Below are 16,652 nucleotides of genomic sequence, written 5' to 3' on the forward strand. Positions count from 1 at the left end.
AATAAAAGAAAAAAGAAAAAAAGAAACATACGTCAGTTCACCACGTCAAGATGTTACTCCATAAACAGGTAAAATTAGGTACCGTTTATTCATTCCAAGATAGCGAGAATGTTATTTTAAGTTCAGAAAGTACCATATTTTCACGCTCGGTAAATCCTATAAGCTGCCCTCCCGCCATTACGAGGATGATAAACTGTTTTTTAGGAGCAATAATTCTTCGGCTGAGTGCTTTCCTTCGTAACTGTCTTAAAAAAATGTCCTGCAAAACCTCGTAGATATTTTGTGATTATTCTCCAGCCGTCTCGAGAGCCTTACCAAGTACACACGTGGGAAGTAAAGCTCTTATTCGATGCCTCGCTGCTTTGGGCTATCTCTGTACAATACTCTTCCTTGGCATGCTCGCTCGATCGTCCGGGGGGGTCTATATATGTCACTGTCTGCATGAATACCTTAATGTTACCTTTAAGAGAGAGAGAGAGAGAGGGAGCGAGAGCGAGAGCAAGAGAGAGAGAGAGAACAATGAGTGAGGCTAATTAATATCCTCAGTTCTAAAGGTTAACAGAGGAGGCGTGGGAGAGCTTTCTATATGCGGCGGCTCAGGGGTGGAATGGAGTCAGGTAGGGGAGGAAGGGAAGGAGGTCGGGACAGCGGCGTAGAAGGGGAACGGCAACGGGGTGACAGATTTAGAGGATGAAACACCAAAATAGTTGACTGCATGAATTTAGAACGGTCACTGGTACAGATTCCCGGAACGAAGGGTTCAAGAGAGAAGTGTCGAACTCTATGGGACGACCAGGTGTAAGGGGGTGGGAGGCTTTGTTGGCGTTCCAGTGGTGGTTTGCCTTTCTCTTTACAACACTAGGCAGAGGACAGGACATAGCTGGGAAGACCGAGTGACTGATGCGGGTCGTATTATAAGAAATTTCGCCGCCCAAGAACACATATTTGACAAGGCTTTCGTAGGAGTTGTGGGCATTTCCGGCAGTAGTTTTATGAGCACGTGACATCCTTTGAGGCAAATCACATACGGTGTTATGGTCTACCCGTGAGCTTATATCTGGCTTCGTCCAGCTCACCCACTTCGTCCAAAGTTAATATAAATACTACGCGATATTGGTGGTGTGTTTGCAGGGAAAGGAAATGGAAATCTGAATACAAGAAAATAGCCGTGGAACCGACAGCGAAACCCTTACGGGACAAAAGGGGCGAAAACACTCACGTCGTCTCCAGCAGGATCTCACCGCCCCCGCGCGAGACTCTTCAGTGGCCTCGAGAATATAATGAAGACAGGAAATACACCCCGTTGCATTTTACATGGAGTTGCTCGACGTCACACCTGACACAGGGTCACCATAGCAGTAATGGGGCGCGCAAAAAGAGAGAGAGAGAGAGAGAGAGAGAGAGAGAGAGAGAGAGAGAGAGAGAGAGAGAGAGAGAGAGAGAGAGAGAGAGAGAGAGAGAGAGAGAGAGAGAGAGAGAGAGAGAGAGAGAGAGAGAGAGAGAGAGAGAGAGAGAGAGAGAGAGAGAGAGAGAGAGAGAGAGAGAGAGAGAGAGAGAGAGAGAGAGAGAGAGAGAGATATAGAGAGAGAGAGAGAGAGAGAGAGAGAGAGAGAGAGAGAGAGAGAGAGAGAGAGAGAGAGAGAGAGAGAGAGAGAGAGAGAGAGAGAGAGAAATCATGGAGGAAAGTTGGAGAAGGTTTACCTCATGGAAGGGTTTGCAAGCATATTTTTACAAATTGTTAGAACGTTACAGGAAACAACATCCTGAATTCCAGTAGTTCGGAAACTTCTGGTCATGTGCACGGCTCGGGGTTTTTGTGACTGACAGCTTGCACTCGCCATGCTGGTGTGTGTGTGGGTATGTGTGTGTGTGTGTGTGTGTGTGTATATATATATATATATATATATATATATATATATATATATATATATATATATATATATATATATATATATATATATATATATATATATATATATATATATATATATATATATATATATATATATGGGAGGCGGTGGCTGAGTGGTTAGCGTGACGGCCCCGCGTTCAGGAGCTCTAGGAGGGACGCGGGTTCGAATCCTGGCCGCCGCACAGCTGAGGTTTTTCAGTCACCGCCGAGTGGCCTATGACTACCCACATGCTGCCCTGAAGACCACCCATCAAACCGGGCGTAAGAGAGAGAGAGAGAGAGAGAGAGAGAGAGAGAGAGAGAGAGAGAGAGAGAGAGAGAGTCATAGGTGCGGGGGGCAACACAAGCCGTACACAACAACTTGTCGAAAAGTCCCACTCGGCGCCCCTGCTGATTGGTAACTTGGTGGATCAGCGCCGCGCGTCCCCTCCTGACTCGCCGCGCTAAGGACGGACGGCAAACAACAACAGGGGTGCGGGATTCCTTTTATGTCGCCATGGAGAAAGCATTACCGAGAATATGATTGACCCTTTAACGTGTTCTCAATGTGACAGAACGACGCTGAGCACAGCATCCGTTTGTTACTCTGTCTGTATCGTTAGCGGATTCTCGGTAAAACGTTGAACTCCGCTCTCCTGCACCTTCTTCTTCAGGTCTTCAGGTATCGCTTTCTCTAGTGTCCTGTAAATTTTGCTCTCTCTCTCTCTCTCTCTCTTGAAGTCATCGGGCAAGCACTATCGTCGCCTCAATGGCTCCCACGAGAACAAGACCATCACACGGTGCAAATGGGCTCGGGGTACAAGGAGGCGCCGGCATCTTATTATTTACGGTTTTATTTATGCCAGGGTGTTCAGTTCTATCCTCACTTGCATTCTTGGCTGTAAACGTCAAGAAATTGCATAGTAAGGGGATCGGAGCGTTGTCACTGTCTGCTGTCCGTGTAGTAAAGATGTACAGTACTTGTTATTTGCTGATGCCGAAGAAAAATACAACAGCCTGATAACAGACAGAATGACGAGAGGAACTGATGACTCGAAGGGGGTGACAATCATAACTCTCCTGTCACTGCCGTCCAAGTAAAGTGTTGATGTACTTGTCATTACTTATTAATATTCTTGTAGTTTCGTCATTTCCTGTGCGTGTTTAGTACGTGTGTGTGCGTGTGTAGACATGTATCTATCATCGACTTAATCTCACACGACGCTGTAAAACATATTATTTGAAAGCTCTTGAACGAGGGACCTAGCGAATAATGGTACGATAATTATAATGTGAATGCACGATTACTCCCCCCTCGCCACTCCTCCATAATTATCATAAGTGCAATAGCTTTTTGACCTTACTTTCGGCCACCTCTTTGGATTCTTTTTGGGAGCAGCGAGTAGCGGGCTTTTCTTTTTATTATTGTCTCCTTTTTTTGTGCCCTAAGCTGTCTCCTTTGTTGTAAAAAAAAAAGCTAGTGGCAGAAGATTATAAGTACAAAGGGTTCAAAAAGTCAGTCACTCTCCCAAACTTTAAGACACATAGTACTTGCGGAGCGAATTTTCTAAGTAATATCGACGCACAAAAAAATGAATGATGAGATTGCACGATTAGTCAACCCTCGCCACTCCCTCTCCGTAATTATCATGAGTGCAATAGCAAGTACTGGAAGCGTGTCAGTAAAATATAAAAGTATGAGGAAGAGTATGAGTATGGAAGAGTAAATGAATAAGAGTATGAGAAAGAGTATGAGTATTTTTTTTTTTACAGCAAACGAGACAGCACAAGGGCACAACAAAAGGAAACAACAATAAAAAAGCCCTGTAAAGAGTCCGAAGAGGTGGCCGAAAGAGCAATCAATTAAGAGTATGAGGAAGATTATGAGTATGGAAGAGTATGAGGAAGAGTATGAGTACAGAAGAGTATAAGTACAATGGGTTCAAGAGTCCGTCACCCTGGCAAACTTCAAGACACATACTCGCTGAGCGTATTCCCAAAGTTTTTATCGACTCACAAATCTCAGTCACACGCGAGCGCCGCCTCTTAGTCACGAAGACCTAGTGCAGTTTCAAACACACTTGCTATTTCTTAAGCATTCGCCGAGACTTCCTACTTTTCTACTCTTTTCTTTTTGTCATGTCTGTTCGTTTGTCCCTCTCTCGGTCTCTTTGTTCTGCCTGTCTGTTGGTCTGTCTGTCTGTTTGTCAATCTGTTTAAACACACTTCTTGCTTTTTGTTTTTTCTTTTTGTCTGTCTGTTTTTTTGTCTGTATCTGTTTGTCTATCTCACTTTTAAGACAAGCATTTTCTTATCTATTAATATTCTTGAGCTTAGTGCAAAGGAAGTTTTAATCGTGTCTATCTTGGAAGAGGTAAATAAATTGTGTTATGCATCGGAATATAATGTAATGCGAGCCTTTTCTCTTGTTACAGCACCGCGCGAGATACATTATCGCGGCAATAGTTCGGGGTAGATTGGTGTTATTGCATAATTCTCCATCATCGCTGACTGTTGGCTAATACGAACGCGATGATATTTATGTGTGGACGCGACCTCCTCATTATTGGTGTGCGGCGCTGATATTAAGAAATGAGCGAATATGTTGCAGCAATATTTTTTTTTGCCACACACTTGTAAGGCAACGGTATGCAGGAGTAGTAAGTAGCGGGCTTTTTTTTTCATTATTGTCTCCTCTATTGTAAAAAAAAAAATATATAGAGAGAGACGTGTGGAAGGTAAGGTGCTGCTCAGTTTTGTGTCACACTGTACAGGCGAGGTGAGGTTGTTTGAAATTGACAGGACAGCAAGAGGAAGTTTGTTGACGACGACGCTTCCCTCTCCCCTCAAACACACACACGTAATATGAAAGATATCAACAGACAAAAGAAAAGATAACAGTTATATAATGTGACAAGAAAGTACGCCGTAGCCTGCCCTGGTATAGCCATTCGCTTGGTTTCGAGGCAGCTACATATAAGTTCTTGCTTGGCTGTCACATTCCTCAGTGTGTGTGCGAGCAACATGGAATTCTGTCCTCGGAGTTCAGTACAGCGTCTCTCCATTATGAATTACGTCTTTTGAATATTTATAATCAAAACAAAATAACTTGATAGAGACATACAAAAAGGATGCACGGATAAAAACAGGAATAACACCACGGTAAAAATATTCCCGTACAGATGGACGCTTTAATCTGCACAGTGATCTTTTTATTTTTTTATTTTTTGCAAGGAAACATTCGTGATACTTTATCGTTATTAAAAACCGCAACAGGTAGAGTCAGAAGCGTACTAGTGTTGTAGGTTGTGAAGTCTGTATGAGCGATGCGCCTAAGACACGGATAATTAAGGATAAAGAGAATAAATCAAAGACAGACAATGAAAGTAAATATTGTCCGGCAAACTGAGGTGACTTAGCATGAAGAAATCAGTGGGCGAAAATTAAGTACCATCAGGTTAGATTTAATTATCATGAGACCAAATACAAGCTGAAGATTAATTTTACATGATTACGTTACCGCTGCAGTAAAAAGGAATTCACTTTCGACTTAAATGTGTTAACATATCCTGGATAGCACATTTCAAGAAGCAAAGAGACCCAGCAAGGAACACCTCCTGGGGGAAGACACCTCCAGGACCGAGATGTGCTACACCTCACTGGCTGCCGTGATGACAAATGTTGCGTAAGGTATACTTGGTCGGTCTACAACAATGGTTCTGGGGGGCACGCCACTCTGGGGGGGCATGAGCTGGATACAAGGGGGGCGTGATTGCAGTTTTGCAGAGAAATAAATGCACACACACACACAGCAACCAAATTTTAAAGAGCCTGAAGAGCACACATTGAAGGAGAGAGATCGAGGAGACAGGGAAGAGAGCACGGCGGAGAGACGGACTTGAGGAACTGTAAAAAGGTAAGTTGGGGAGGGAAGGTAGGGAGAAAGTAAGCTGAGGAGGGAAGATACGAAGATAAGCTGGAAAGGGAAGGTAAGGTAAGAAAGTAAGCTGGGAGGGAAGGTAAGAATGTAAGCTGGGAGAGGAGGTAAGAAAATAAGCTGTTAAGGTGAAGCTGCAATTAAGTAGACCAACAACAGGGGCCATATTCTTAAACTTTTCGGGGTCCCAGCACACACATTTGCCAAGGGTTTCCCCTAGGAGTTTTGGGCATTTGCAGAGGTAGTTTTATGACCCCCTCTGGCAGTTTGATCATTCTTTTGTGCCGGGAACCTACAGAAACAGTCATTAGAACGCGATTGATCTCCTTTTTGGCCTTTGGAAATGGTTGATTCGAGAGGCGGAAGCGTCTGAGAATACCGACCTGGGAATATGTAATGGAGAGGAATATCTGGAGAGGACAACTAAAGGGCACCAACCTCGTGACTCTTAAGGACACGATGAGAGAAAAAGAAGATGAAGAAAATAAACAAAAACAAGAAGAAGAAGAAGACGAAGAGGAAGAAGACGAAGAAGGAGAAGAAGAAGAAGAAGAAGAAGAAGAAGAAGAAGAAGAAGAGGAAGAAGACGAAGGAAAAGAAGAAGAAGAAGAAGAAGAAGAAGAAGAAGAAGAAGAAGAAGAAGAAGAAGAAGACTCAAGTTGTCAGTCCCATCAGCGGTCGATCCTCACTGAAATCACCACTGATGTTAATGCTTTGTACTACCCCACTACTATTGCAAGGCAGCCACACCTTCATGCTAAGTGAGGGAGTGTGTTTATTGGTGCCTCATAAAGCAGAGGGGGAATACTAAACTCTACACCATGAAAAGGAAAACAAGTCGGTGAGAGAGGAGAGAGAAAGAGAGAGAACCTACACGTCTATTGTCCTTCCTTCTCCCCTTCTTGTACCTTCTCCATTAATCGACTTTCTCTTCCTACTGTACCCTTGATTAAAGAGATTGATAGATAGATAGAGAGATAAATTAATAGACAGATAGATAGACAGAGAGAGATAGTAATATTGTAGTATTTTAAAAGAAACAATGAGGTTTTGATGATGTAGACAGAATTTGAATAAGAATAAGCGTAGGTAGATAAAGGAAAGAATGACGAGAGAAACTGATAATACGCGAAACAATGGATAAAGGAACAGGATAAAAAAAAACTCAAATAAGAGAATGCGATAAAGATGGAGATGGAAAAAAAAAGTAGAAGACGAAGGAGACGATAAAAATCAAAGAGGATGAAGGAGGGAGAGTAAGAAGGACGTAGGAGGGAAGGAAGGAAAGAAGAAGGAAGGAAGGATGGAACGAAAGAAGGAAGGATGGAAGGCAGAAAGACAGGAAGAAAGAAAGGAAGGAGGGAGGGAAAGAAGGGTGGAAGGAAGAAAGGAAGGAAGGAAGGCAGAAAGGCAGGAAGGAAAGAAGGAAGGAAAGAAGGGAGGAGGGAAGGACAGAAGGATGGAAGGAAGGAAAGAAGGAAGGAGGGAAACATAGAAACATGGAAATGCAGGCAACAGAAAGCCTATTGGCTCATTACGAGGTTGCCCGCTTTGGTGATTTAATCTGCTCGACAGCCACTTGGGGCCTGGGGAGCAGATGAAAGCACCTCGACATTGAGGAGCAGATGGAAGCACCTCGATATTGAGGAGCAGATGAAAGGACCTCAATATTCAGTTAACTCCCGACGCAGCGAAGTGACGGTCGATTCTATATTTGAAGGAGTTGATAGTATTCGCATTTACTACTTCTGAAGGAAGATTGTTCCAGTGACGGATGACTCGGTTTGAAAAGAAGCTCCTTCCGATGTCTGTGTTACATCGACTAGACTGAATGGGTAAACCGTTATTTCTAGTTCTAAGGTTGGTTTGCAAGGAAAGAAGGAAGGAGGGAAGGAAAAAAAGATGCAACTTGAACTTTTTCAAGAGGAGGGTATCAGGACACCTCTCCTCCCGAAATTGACCTCTTTTTTTGGACACTCCTTTGACCTCTGTTCGGGAGCAGTGAGTAGCGGGCTTTTTTATTTTTTTTATTTACGCCCTTGAACTGTCTCCTTAGCTGTAAAAAAAAAAAATAACACAAACGAGTCAAACCAAAAAGAAAAAAAAAAAGCGAGACGTTGCTCCCACAAAAAGAGGACAGAAGTTTCAAGGCTTTAATCAATTTAGGTTCAAGAGGTGTCTTCATACTTTTTCTCGACGCCGTTGACGTTGTAGGAGGAGGAAATACAGATGAAATAACGCTGCTCCAGAGTTTACCAGCGGCAACGTCGAAATAGTGAAACTGCTGGCTAAGTGCTGCATCAGGAAATTGGACAGCATGGTGATGAGACAGTGTACAACGACGGGAGTAGCAAGGACATGGAAGGGGTGGAGGCATGGTACTAGTAACTTCAGAGGAGCAGTTAACATGAAAATATCGATAAAACATAGCATGTGACGCAAGACTGCAGCGGAATTTAAGGGGTAAAAGACAGTGCGTAGGAGGGGGAAGTTGAGGAGAGTAAAAGCCTTTCCTCGGCTGTGTCCGAAAAAAAGCTTCGTGGGTGCCTCGAACCCTGCACCGGGAGACGCGTGGTCCATACAGGGGCGGACAAACCCTTGAAATAGTTAACACCTGGGAGTGGGAAGGACCATCTCTCTCTCTCTCTCTCTCTCTCTCTCTCTCTCTCTCTCTAAATACACACACACACACACACACACACACACACACACACACACACACACACACACGTATAATCACGTTAGCGGATGTAAATCTCTCATTTCCGTGAAGTGAAATTAGCCCTGTGTGTCCAGCATGGGAGTGCACTTCCACAGCATTTTCTGTTTAAAATATTTATGCGTAAAGCTGCAATTACATATTATACTTTTTCTAGATAATACACATATCCATTTTGTGAAACATTTGGACAATCACATCGTACTAATGGGAGTAATGATCAACTGGCGGGATATTTTAAAAGCATGACTCGCAGGCTAAAATTTACCATTCAATGCACCGCCCGGCCACGAAAAATTGTGGCACATCAGGAATACATTTTACATATTATTCGTTCAGGTGAGCAGGTGTGTCAGGGGGGGCGGGGGGAGGGGGCGTCTTGGAGGCTGTTCTGCTGTAAATATTATTCCTCTCTGAGTCGGTGCAGTACGATTTACTTTCGGGAAATTCGGTATGAAGTTTTACTATATTTAACAAGAAATACATTGTGCAAACACAGGATGAGCTGAAGGCAAAGCTACACGTATTTATGCCAAGTGCGTAATTGAGATTTTTAGCCGTGATGAAAAAAATTATACTCTTTTCAATTTATTAGTCAAGTTGTGGAATAACTACCAAAATGTGTTAATTCTCCTGGTATCACACACTCACTATTAATAAATGATGTTTGTGTACGCAAGAAAAATATTTGCTGGGCTTAGAACTGACAAAAAAAATCTGTAAAAAACCCTCTTCTGGTCAGGTACACGCGGTGCTGAGAAAATCAACCTTACTTCCCAAAGACGCGTCCCCAGGGTTTGTTGACGGCGCGATGTCTTGCCTGTCTTGTACATGGGGAAGGTAACCGTGTGGCGGAAGCTGAATCTCCCAATTGTAATGAAATGTAAAGTTGTGAGGAGTGTCCGGCGCTGACCCTCACGCCAGAGACTGTACATCCGCCTGGTAACGCGTATAAAAACCTTAACGCTCTTGAAAATATAAATCATAAACACAATAACTACGATCTCTCTCTTACTCCCCCCACCTCACACTCACACGACCGACGGGCTTTTTTGTTTAATATTTATTTTGCCCTTGAGCTGCCTCCTTCATTGTAAACACACACACACACACACACACACACACACACACACACACACACACACACACACACACACACACACACACACACACACACACACACACACACACAATGGCCTGAAATGGATGGCTTACGTTATACCATGACATAGAATCGTGTGGAAAACATAAGAAAAATACAAGAGAACCACGTCCTAGGGAGAGTTCTCTTTTGATCACCACGGAAAGCAAAGAAAAAGGGACGAAGACCTAAGAGTTCCGAGATGAAAGTATGAAGTCAGGGCAGGAGTGTCCCAAACAGGCTTCTTTCTGATGTGTACGAAAAAGGGCGAGAGACAGATTGGATTGTTTGAAGCAACGGACGGCGAGTTAATAGACTGTCGACGAGAGCGGCGAGTGGGGCTATTCGTCTTTGTTTATTCCAGACTGAATCATTCCAACGAAAAGGTGATCAAATAGTTAATGATTAATGCAAACACAACGGAAAATTCGAAACTAAGATCGATAGATATTTGCTCAATATAGGAACTTCTTGCAACCGAAGCAATATCTAGTAGATCCCTTGCCTCTTAGCGCTCTTTTTACTCAACACTAATGGGCGAGTCATTAAATTTGTATATACATGAAAAGACCTGTGGCGGACACAACTCTGAAAACTCAACATAAAACACTCTAATGACCCTTCCGGTCATCTGGGCGGGCGGCGCTGGTCGGCGTGTGAGCCGGGCCACTCTTCCCGCCCGGCGTCCTCTGGTGAATACAAGTGAAGCGACTAAAAAACTGTGACTCACCCTCCAGTTCACACCCGTCCACTCCGCTTGGCGACGCCCCATCATCCAGCCCTCGAGCCAACATACACAGACTGAAGTGCCTCGCAGGCGTGGTCAAGCTCAGAAATAAGTGGCTGTTGATCACCTGGAAGCCTGACGCCAAGTGTTTCGCATACTGTGCGTAGAGTTGTACGTTGGATATGTTATTCAAATACATCGTGCCGTAATCGTAGACTTTACTAAGTATATAAAATTGACGTGTTCCTATGAAACAATGGAAACCAAATACAACCGTCAACGTGATCGCACAAGAAATCTGTAAACTTACCCCACCACGCAGCAAATAAACATACTATTTTAAACGCGTAAATGTACTCGTCGCAATACTGTAATCTATGATCGAGTACACCATGTTGCAATACTGTCCCAGTAGAATCAGCACCAGGCTTCGAGGTAACATTGTAACACCACACACGTAACTCACCCACCCAGTCGGAGTCAGTTTGTATACAACTTTGTCAAACTCACAACGATACACAAGGCATTTAAGCAGCTATTAGTATAAAAAACTCTTGCATCATGACGGAATTTCTGTAAAAAGAGGTGCCACACGGGGGTGCTTGGTAATAAAAAAATACGGCCTGACAAGGTCTCTGAGGGGGAGGAGTTAAAGCTCCTGAAATAGGGGAGGTTGCCTGTCAAGTATAAGTGAAGAAACTTTGGGGAAGGGGAGAAGAAGGGAGAAGAGGGCGCTGAGGGAACACTAAGACTTTCAGCAGGTAAAAAGACTACTTCTTTAGGTAGGAAAGAGGTATTAGTGCAGACTTTGTGGAAAGAAAAAATAGATTAAGGGGTAATAAGAAAGGAGTGACAATAAAGAAGTAGGGCAATCAAAAAGGCTCTAAGGATGAAAGTAAGGATTAGGGTGAGGCTGTAGGCGTCAGGGCAGGAAAGAAAAGATCAAAAGAGTCAAGGATGTTTAAGTTAAGAAAACGATTTTATATCAATAGAGTAAATAAAGGAACGCCGGGTAAAAAGGGGCAGCAAGTATCTCATGAGCAACAAAGCGACTGGAAGCTCTGAGGAATGGAAGAAACAGACAGTAACTACGGAGAAGGGCTGAAGGGCGCGCTGCAGGAGGCGCCAGAGAATCTACGTTCCTCCTGAGATAAAAACGCGCCGGCGTCAGCGCGGCACTCAGCTAATCATAACCTTGGCAGCGCCGCAGGTACGCGCGCGGGGCCAAATATGTCGCCGCGCCCCAGATGGGAGATCTTCTGCGTTCGGTGAGATTCGTGTAGATTAGATTGTTGTGATTCCCGCGTCCGGCCTGGGAAGTGTAGCAACCACGCACGCTGGAAGGCTGCGTCTCTTGGCTCCTCGGTGTGAGGGTGGACGAGTAGGTCACCCTTTCGGGAACTGTACGCGCTTGAAAATTTTTTGGACGTGAGCGTGAACTTCGTCTCTGTTCGCTCAGTTCGAGGAAGGCTGCTGCACGTGTGGCTTAGGAGTGACAAAGGCAACTTAATATAATATTTTCCGAGGAAACGAAACACCTGGTGACTGGTGACAGTTGCAAGTGAAGGGACCGATAGCCACAAAACATTAGAACGAAAAGGAAGCCTGAAACAATAAGATACAGAAACACCTTCAGCTAGAGTCGGTACATCCAATATCTTGGGCGTTAAAAATGGGCCTCGAAAAAACAAGCGAAGAGCAAAGCAAACAACGAGGAGGGAACTCTACCGTAGGAGTATTTGCACGAATTAAAGGGGTTACAGGTGGCCCCAAGTAAGGCGGGTGGCGGGAAGTGAGGGAGAAGGTGTTCCTCCGAGGGGAGACGCCCCACAAAAACATTCCCTGGCACCGGCACTCATACTTTGGCACCTGACTTGATGAGCCATATGACGGGAGTTACTAGGGGAGCGAGGGAGCCGAGGAGCGCAGCGACAGAGAGGGCGAAGGGGAGTGAGAAGAAATACAGGTGGAATGAGACACGGCAACGGGCAAGAGGCGGCAGGAGGAGGAGGGAGGAATGTTCAAAGACCTTATTGGAGAAGGACAAGTGCAACAAAGCATGGCTGGCCGATTTAGATAAATTTGATTGTAATCACTAGTCTAAATAATAATTAAAATCAACTAATGTGAAAATAATCATTAATTTTCATAAAACTTTACAATTCCATCATTATTCATAGAAATTCACCAATTTATTCATATGCGTCACAAAAATGAATGTTAAATGATTAAGCATTTATGGTTATTCAAGTGTTACATAGATTAGTTATAAGGATTCACCGGCATGCTGGCTTCACTGAATATGGCAGTATAAGCTCACAACAAATCCAGTAAATGGGTGACATCATGATATCCGATCCTATATAACTGCAATGATATATTTATAAAAAAATGGAAAACCTCGCTCTGCAAATGGTAAAGAGAAAAAGTCTATTAAATGAAAAGAAGCGTAGCAGTTAGTGACATAATGAGTTAAAGCCAAAAGTGTTGGGTAATTTAGTGAATCATCAACCGGTTATTGTCGTAGTGGGAAATGTTCAGATTGGCGAATGTGTACGTAACCACAAATCTTTTACGTTTCTAAATTCTAAAATGCATTGTACAGTAACTTTTGGTCAGTTTATTCTTCTTATCCAACATCATAAACAACCTAAATCCTTAATTATACAATAGTTTACTTTGATTACTTTATTTCCGTAGTACTACAAGAATCCGTGGTAGCCCTCAAACCAATAGTGAATGTTCTTGATATTTTGAACCCTACAAATTACGTTTATAAAAAAAAACTTAAATGGAGCAAAAAGCAATCTGATTTAAATATTATACATGATAGAAACGTACAAACAACGCTGCCATAAACTCAGGTCATCACGCCAGGCTGTTTCTTGTCACTACTCTTTACTCCGCCTCCTCCGTCTGCGAACCTGCCGTGGGTGTGGGTTCCTTACTTTCGGTTCCACGGCAGCCTGTGACACCTGGGCTTCCACCATTTTCTTTAACATTACAGACTGAGACGCCGGAATATTAGCCAAACAGACCAACTCGCGAGGGAGGACGATCAGGCGGGTGAGCTGGTCGCCGGTTGTCTGGTCCCAAGTTGAATCCGTTTTAATCTTTGTATTCACGGTGAAGCGCGTTAGTCACTCCACCGCGGAGGAGGAAAAAAAAAAGATATACAAAAGACCCTGGAAGTAGAATATTGGGAGAGAGAGAGAGAGAGAGAGAGAGAGAGAGAGAGAGAGAGAGAGAGAGAGAGAGAGAGAGAGAGAGAGAGAGAGAGAGAGAGAGAGAGAGAGAGAGAGAGAGAGAGAGAGAGAGAGAGAGAGAGAGAGAGAGAGAGAGAGAGAGAGAGAGAGAGAGAGAGAGAAGAGAAAACGAGAGAAACGAGAATGAGAGAGAGAAAAAAAAACGAGAGAGAGAGAAACGAGAACGAGAGAAAAAACGAGAACGAGGGAGAACGAAAGAGAAAAAGAGAAACCCAAGAAAAAGAAACGCGAAAAAGAGAGAGAAAAAAAATGAAGACGGTGGTGGAAGAAATGGCGGAGGAACGAGGGAAAAAAAGTTAAAAGGAACACGGCAGGGCGGCGGGATCTTGTTACAGGGCGGCGGCAGCTTCAGGGGGACCGACGCTGGGCCGTGTTGGGCGTCAGGGCGGCGGTGAACCTTTTTTATGCCGAGGCTACGCACAGACAGAGGACAGGATGTAGACGCCCTCAGTGCCGCGCCGCAGACGAGCACCCGGCGGCAGGATGTTAGAAAAAATACATACATACATACAAATATACATACATGCTACTCCTTTTTTTTTTTTACAGTTAACGAAGCAACTCAAGGTAAAAAAAGAATTAATAACAACAAAAAAAGGCTAATCACTGCTCTTATTAAATTATTACCACATCTACTACTACTACTACTACTACTACTACTACCTCCATCAGTGAAAATCCTAAACTGACCCTCACAGAATAATATAGAATCACTTAAACACACACAGTTCGAAATAATCCCAATGTCACACACACACACACACACACACACACACACACACACACACACACACACACACACATACACGTATCACGGAAGAACGAACGGTCACGATTGACTCTCTTTTCCTTCATTTCTTTCACTCGACCAACTCTGACGCGCGCCGGGGGAAAAAAGTACTGAGGGAGGTCGTGCGCGGGAGGGAGGAGAGGGGCGTGAAGGGCGCAGGGCTGACAGGGGGGTGTTGGCAGGTGTTGGCAGGGCCCCGCCGCGCCCTGCCAATGGTATGAAGAACACGTCCTTTGGTCCCCCATTGAGGCTGACTTAATAAGACCAGGACTCCAGGTTTATTGGACGCAAGTTCCCGCATTATGAAGATTTATGAAACAGAATAGAGGAGGAGGAGGAGGAGGAGGAGGAGGGTCCGTCTGCCTCTTTGAAGGAAGCAATAAATTAAAAGACAAAAAAAAAATGGGGAAAATATTAGAAAGATAGTCATTATTTACGTGTAAGTTCCCTCATCATTAACATTCATTAAGTGTCAGGGAGGAGACGTGAGTGTGCGTAGATCAGATGGCGCCTGCGAGTGGTGGTGAGGAGAGAAAGAGAGAGAGAGAGGCGACAGAGGATCTCACTTCACCACACACAGACAGACACAACACGGGCCATGTAGGAGAGCCACGCACTTCCTGTTTACTGTGTGTTTACCGTGAGTGCCGCCGAGATATCTTCCGTCCGCGCCTTCCTTCCTTAAGCAGACACTCCGCCTCCTTATGTTACTCTCCTCCTCTCTGTTACTCCCTTCTCCTCCTCCTCCACGTCTATCCACTCCACTCTATTCCATTCCACTCCTTGCCTCTCCTCCAGAAACCTTCCTTCACTGCGTTCCTTAAGCAGACACTCCGATTCTTCTGTTACGTTCCTCCACTTAGCTACTCCCCCCTCCTCGTCTCTCCACTCCCATCCACTCCACTTCTTGCCTCTCTTCCCTTCCGCTGCACTCCACCAGAAACCTTCCTTCCCTGCGTTCCTCTCACCTACTCCCAACTCCTCGTCTCTCCACTCACTCCCATCCACTCCACTTCTTGCCTCTCCTCCCTTCCGCTTCACTCCCTCACGTCACTCTTCCTCTCCTCCTCCCGTCACGCTACACTTTGCCTCGTCTTCCCGCCGCTCCCCTGCAAAGCCTATCCTCCCGCGCCTCATGTCCAGCCCGCAGCGTCAGTCTTCCCGCACAACACACCCCACTTGTCCGCCCGTCCGAAAATAGACTTCACATATGTGCTTCACTTTCTCGTTCTATTTTTTTTTCTTAGCGTCAGTCTCATCACAAGCCCCGCATCCTCTCCCGCGCCGCCGCCTCTCTTTTTTATATATATATATTTTTTTGTGTTATCTGTCACCACACACTTGCCGTTGCCTCCCATCTCCTCTCGCCTCTCCTCCACTTGCTCTTGCTTCCACTTCCTCCTCTTTCTCTATTTTCTGGTCTTCTGTTTCTTTCTTCTTCGCTTCATCTTTATTAAATTTTCATCTTTCCTTTCTTCCGTCTTCCTCCTTTCTTCTCTTTTTCTTCTCTTTCCTTCTCCATCAAGTCCCAATTTTTTTCTCTTTCTTTCCGCTTGACATTTCCGTTCTTCCCTTGTCCTCATTTTTTTTCACCATCATCATTTTCTTTTTCTTCCTCTTTCTCTTTCCTGCTCTTCATCTGTTTATTACTTTCTTTTTTTTTCCTCCTCCTCTTCAACTTTATTTCCTCTAATTCTTTCCTTTCTTCCTTCTTCCTCCTTTTCTTTCTCTTCCTTTTCTTCTCCTCCCTTCTCCAGCAACTCCTTTTACTCTCTCTCTCTTCTTAACTTTCTTTCCCATTTCCTCATTTTCAGCGCCATTATCATCATCATCATCATCAACAACCTACTCCTGTTTCCCTTTTCTTTCCCTCTCATCCTTCCCTTCCACCTCCTCCTCCTCCTCTTCTCTCCTTTCGTCTCGCGTGGTATCTTCTACAGCGCATCTTTACCTATCCTCTTTTTTCTTCCCTTTCTTCCTTCTTCCTTTTCTTACTTTCCTTCTTCTTCCTTTCCCTTCACCATCAACTCCTTTTACTCTCTCTTTCCTCTTTAACTTAACTTTCTTCCATTTCCTTATTTCTTCATCATCATAATCTGTTTCTTCTACCTCTTCCTCTTTCCCTTCTTCCTTCCTCTTTTCTTCCTTCCCTTCTTCCTCCTCCTCCTCATCATCATCACT

General features: G+C 44.3%; 1 protein-coding gene across 2 annotated transcripts in view; it reads right to left on the reverse strand.

The window, feature by feature from the left end:
• Nucleotides 1-16,652, reverse strand: part of LOC126996493 (alkaline phosphatase-like) — a 245,281-nt gene that overhangs the window by 21,838 nt on the left and 206,791 nt on the right. The gene's annotated exons all lie outside the window — the stretch shown is intronic.

The sequence above is a fragment of the Eriocheir sinensis genome, chromosome 10 (genome assembly GCF_024679095.1).
Source record: "Eriocheir sinensis breed Jianghai 21 chromosome 10, ASM2467909v1, whole genome shotgun sequence".
NCBI classification, from domain to species: domain Eukaryota; kingdom Metazoa; phylum Arthropoda; class Malacostraca; order Decapoda; family Varunidae; genus Eriocheir; species Eriocheir sinensis.